The following is a 6142-nucleotide window of genomic DNA, read 5'->3' on the forward strand; positions in this document are numbered from 1 at the left end:
GTGAAATTTTTAAAGTAGTGTTATACTGCATATTTTTCCACATAGTAAGTTTGTGGGAATACTTTTTTTTCTTCTCTTCAACATTTCACTTTTATTTTAACCTCAGAATGGAATATTGATTCCCAAATCTTCATATACAAATTTCAGCCATAATTTTTTTATTATTTTAAGTCCCCCTTCAACATGGATCTTTATTGACCCACATTTTATTTTCTTGCTATTCGTGGGGATTTTTTTGCCTTTTTTGCATTTAATCAAACTATCATAATTTTATTTTTGAACTATTATCAGACTTTTGATTCATAAATATTTGAAAACTATGACTTTAGGACCTTTTTATTTGTGTAAGCAGACAACATTGCAGGTGAAACATCTTAACTTCAAGGATTTTCCTATAGTTTTCAGTAACAAACTTATTTTTCAACACTAAGTTGCTCTATAAGAAATTTGTACAATAGAGAAACTCCAGAGTTTGATAGTACTGTCTGTCTATATTTTATTCAAATGAGTTATACAAATAAAAAAATTAAATAGTATGCTGGCAATTATGGCTGATTGTACATTTTTTTCTGTTATACCTAATATTTTAGAGAATTTTATTCTTCACTTGCAATATTTATGTGCTAAGAAAAAAAAAGAAAAGAAAAGGAAAAGCCAATACTTAGAGTACTAATGTTTGTATTGAAATACTTAAAATGAAACAAAAATGAAACATTTTTTTAATGCTTTTCTCTTTTTTATATGTATTCTCTACTCTCCAAAAATGATTCATTACATTAAATTTATGTGTTAAAATTTAGTATGAAAAATTATTTTGTTTTTAGCAATTAATATAATAGTTTCTAAATTAATAAATCAATGATTTTTATTTAAGAAATTTCTATTAGAAATATGTATTAATTTTATTATCTTTAGAAATATAAACAGTAGTAGTTTGATAAAATATTACATTTTATTGTTTTGTCTTTACTCCCTTGTTTTAAAAATGTTGGAGTTCTTGCTAAAGCTATTTGGATAACTGAGTAAAAGTGACTTTTTAAGTGCATACTTGTGGATTTCAATTATATGTCTGTGTTATAAAATTTGAATAAGGATGTGTTCTTTTAAACCTTTTAAGCATTGTTCTGTTTATCTTTCTATAACAGTATTCTTTATTTTTCATTAGAATACATTCACATGTATTCATCATCATATAAAACGAGTGAATTGAGTATTTTTTCAGCAAGTCACATAGTCATCAGCTTATTTTTCTTAGCAATTTTCTTTCCACTTCTAGCAATATGAAAAAGAAATTCTTATGATTTTCTCCCATTTGATAAAATGATACATAGAGATAAAAACCAGGAATGTGAAGTATCTAAAATACTTGTTATCTGGGCCAAATGACTGTGACTTTGATGAAGTTACAGACATTGATATATAGATTTGACACCTTTCCTTTGTATTTCTTTCTATAAAACAAAATCATTGATGGTATATGTAAGTTACAATCTAGAGAAATGTGATTTTCAGGTATTTGCAAGCATTTTTATGCATGCATTGTGTAAAATCACATTGCATATCGGTGTAAGGAATTTGTTTCCTTTTGAAAAGCAAAGAAAGAATTTGCTCATGTTATAGTTTTGATCATGAGGACTTTATTATTTTCTTTGACTTGCAGAACATTCATGTTCTGGTGCATGTTTTGGAGTGTATACTAGTTTGTGTTTCCCATTTTAGCATGTGCTCTTATAAATTTTATATACTGAATTTCCTGAATGAAAGTATTTAGAAGTGGAATTTCAGTGTTAATGAGCAATAAGCATGAATAAGGCTTCTAGAGAATATAAAACAGAACAGCTTTGTAATGTTCTTGGAAAAGTTGCTGCAGTAGCTGCATGCTTGAGATTTGGGTTTTGTTGAGTTCAAATGTAAATGCTCATTTTCCATTAAGTACTTATCAATGAGGACATTTCACTTGCAGGAGAAATTTTGCAATTCCATGTGATAAGAAAACCTCCTGGTAGAGGAAATGTTACTGTTAACTGGAAAATTATTGGACAAAATATAGAATTCAATATTGCTAACTTTACTGGACAACTCTTCTTTCCTGAGGTAATACCACAAAGAAAAGTTTCACCATAAATTTCTAGGAAAAAACAGTGTTGAGGAAAATGGGATAGAAATCAACATCACTGTATTGTAGTTATCATCAGTCTCTCTTTTCACACCTATTGGTATAAATTCTTCTTTGATGATGTATGCATTCTTTTTCTTTTCATTTTCACTTTCTGAGTATTAAGTCAAATAGTTATTACCTCTGCCTGTGCACTACAGTGGACTTTGTGTAACTGACATCTCTACAACATTGGTATCTTCTTTCCCTTTCTTCATTTTTTTTCCTATTCACCACTGTTGTAAAAATCTCCCCAACTTACTGCTTTGTGTGAAGGTTTTAATAGTGCTCATGAGATTATATTTACATTAATTAACTCAGCCTTCAGAATCTTCCACACTTAGCTCCTTTCTGCTTTAAGCCTTGTTTCTCATGTCAATATTTATTATTTAATTAATTTCATTAATTCACAGACATGTTTTTTTAAATGAAAATATGTTTGAATGCATGATTTATAAGATTAATATAATGAGGAGATCATTTATGTTCAGTAACAAAACAAAGATGGATTTCTTTCTTTTTGACATAGGGGACAATGAATCAAACAATATTGGTGCATTTGTTGGATAACATTCCTGAGGAAAAAGAAGTGTATCGAGTCATTCTGTACCATGTCAGTACACAAGGTAGTTCAGAATTCAGATTTGAACTTTTTCTTTTCAAAAAAGAAACGGTATTGCTTTCTGTATTTCTAACAATTAAATATCAATTTTAAAAATGTTACTTTAAATATTGTCTGTTCCATAGAAATGTTAGATCCAAAAAACACTAGCACAGGATTGGGAATACTTTGTGGACAAGTGAAAAAAACTCTAAAATGTTTTGCTAAATAGTTATTTATGGAATGAAATACATTTCAAGGGTAGACAATTTTGAAATTAATTTTATGTCAACAAACTCATTTGGATTTTAGACCAAGTATAGTATATAACAATTCAAATTTAGTTATTTTTGAGTAGACATCTAGGTACTTTCCTTAGATTTTACTCCATTTCTGAAATTCAGATAACAAATACAATCAATAATGACAATAACATATGCCAAGTGAAAACTTCATGATTTACTCTCTGGAAGGGTGGATGGAATGCAGGATCTTTGTCACCTGGAGATTTCTGTAGAGATGTGACAAAGGAGAACCCTTTCTGGTGACTTTAAAATGCTTTAGAGTGGGGATATGTTTTACATATTTAGATGTTAATGCCAAATTGCTGTTAGGTTTCCTAATGGGGTCCCTGATATTTTTAGGAGTTCCACCAGCAGGAATTGCTCTGCTTGATACTCAAGGATACTCAGCTGTCTTGATTGGGAAGCCAGTGATGAACCACATGGAGTTTTAAATTTTGCTCTTTCATCAAGATTTGTCTTACTGCAGGAGGCTAACATAACAATTCAGCTTTTCATCAACAGAGAATTTGGATCTCTGGGTTTGTATTGCTCTAGAATGAATGGGGTTTCTGGCAAGGGCTTTCTAAGTATTCTACTTGTGTGGATAAAGCCATTACTAAACTAAACTAAATTATTAGTTTGGTTTAGTACTTAATAACTTCTTTAATTTTAAAAAGATTCCAAGGGAATTATCTATTTGCACAGAAATGATGTGTTACAAATCTCAGTAGCATGTGGTAGGAGGTGGCATGTGGGTTCACTGATAACACTGGGCTTGGCTGGGCTGGCTGTTCTCCATGTTTTTTATTCTTCTCCTGGACAAGTAGAAGCACAAGAAAGCAAGTGAAAACCTTAGGTCTAGGCTCATGACTAGCACATCATCAATTTTATTACACAAACTCAGAGTCCCCAGGTGGGGTTTGTATGCCTTACCCAGAAAGGGCCATCGCTGATCCTCACATGGTAAAGACTGTGGAAATAGGAAAGGCCAAGGAATTGAGGTCAACATTAGAAGTTACTGCAGTTGCTAAAGGAAAAGCCAAGGACACAGTGAGACTTATTTAGAAGTTTAAATAACTACAAAACCTTTTTGAACCAATTCAATTAGGAGCTATCAATGTTACCTATACCACCGTTCCTGGAATGTTGAGTCTGAAGAATCAAACTGAGGGAAATCTTGCAGAAGCAGAAGTTGATTTTGTCCCAGTAATTGGCTTTCTGATTTTAGAAGAAGGGGAAGCAGCAGCAGCCATCAACATCACTATACTTGAGGTAAAACTCTCTTGTTATTTTCCTGTTATTATAATAAACCTGAAGTAACCCCAAAGTAGAACCTGAGAGGATATCCTAAAACATATTAATATTCCAGGAAGAGATTTCTACCAAACAGTAGAAGTACAAGTCAGCAAGCAAAACATGCAAGCCCTTTTTAAGTAATGAATTTCATGAAAGCTAAGATAATGTGATAATTTTTAATTCTCTCTATATTAAAACATTACTCTGCCTTTAATATAAAGTTGGTATAGTTTACAACTATAATCTCCAGAAACTCTTGAATTCATTTCTGTTTCATTCCCTCTTCTGGTTCAGCTTATTATTTTTCATGAATTTTTTTTTTCAAATCACACAGAAGTTTCTCCTCCTGTTTAGATGGGCTATCCTGCTTTTGTGCTTTTGCTTATAGAAACATCTTGTGAAAAAGAGAATTTCCTCAGGGAAGTTCCCTATAGGAAGAAACTGGCCTAAGAGGTTCCAAAGGAGCATTTTGATTACTCCAAACAATTTATTGGACCAGCATATCCATGTAGGTCACAGTCTTTGTGAGTAGAACCTATTAAGTTAGAGACAGCAGGAACCTCACTAGAGACTGATACCATAAAATGTGATTATGGTCAAGCTTAAAGTAATCATTGGTGGCCGAAATTGTACTTTAAATAATTTTTCATATTGTGAACTCCCATGTTGATTTAGGGCTTGGTGTTTCAGCTACTAAAATACATTTCCAAGAGGTTTATAAAAATAGTATTATAGTGAGGTTAGGGGATGGTATGTAGTGGAGTATGAATATTTCATTTGAAAAAATATTTTTCAATTTACTATGTATTTTGGGGGTTCCAGTTTTAAGAGCTTCTATTCTCTCAGGGTCTTTTATTTTTATTAATTTAAAAGTAGGACAAGCCATCTGAAGTGAGTAGCTTTTTTGATTTCTGTGGCACTATGAGCTAAGGTAGTATTATGAGAATTCCAAATCTATAAAATAAAAGGTAATATTATATCAGTATGTAACAGGTAACACAGGATTTGACAAAAATCACAGGCAAGTCATCTTTCAAATGTCTCATCTGTTAATGTAACTGAATTTAAGTAAGTGGATTATTCCTTAGTTATGTTAGTTTTAAAAACAGAAAATATATAGCCATTCTTTTCTTCCCCCTATAGTCTAAATTTTTAAACCTGGATTTTCAGTTTCACTTTTCTTTCTCTCTAGCTCTTTACAACATTTTCTGCTCTTTGAGTAGCACTAGATTAAAACACTGCAGGTTTGTTAAACAAAAGCAATAGTTACACAGTGTGTAACTATTAGTGGTTGGCTGGTTCCTCCTGACATGGATTTTGCTTAGGCACTAGCCTTGTTTTTCATTGGTATTATGTGGTCTAATGATTACTAATAATAACTATCACTTAAAAAGTATTGTCTGTAGATCATGTACTCCACAAACATTATTTTAAATTATTATTACAATCTCACCCCAAAGTAGCTATTATTTCTTCCATTATAAATATGATTGAATTGGAGCCTTAATATTTAAGCAACTTACCTAAAATTATAGAATTTTGAAGATCTCTTTCATTGCAAAGCATATATGTAATGTGTGTGTGTGTGTGTGTATTATAATGATATCATTCTATCCCTCATTCTAAATATTGTATATTATGGAATTTAAAATGTTTTGTTCATGTTATATTTGAAATAACCAGGTTTATATATTTATATAATTGGTTTGTGTATTATGTAGGTCTAGGCTGAAAATATATTATTAAGTGGTTTCATACTGTTCAACCTATATAGCTAGGTATAAGTTTAATACTTCTATTTTTTTC

The sequence above is a fragment of the Urocitellus parryii genome, unplaced genomic scaffold, assembly GCF_045843805.1.
Source record: "Urocitellus parryii isolate mUroPar1 unplaced genomic scaffold, mUroPar1.hap1 Scaffold_40, whole genome shotgun sequence".
Classification (NCBI taxonomy): domain Eukaryota; kingdom Metazoa; phylum Chordata; class Mammalia; order Rodentia; family Sciuridae; genus Urocitellus; species Urocitellus parryii.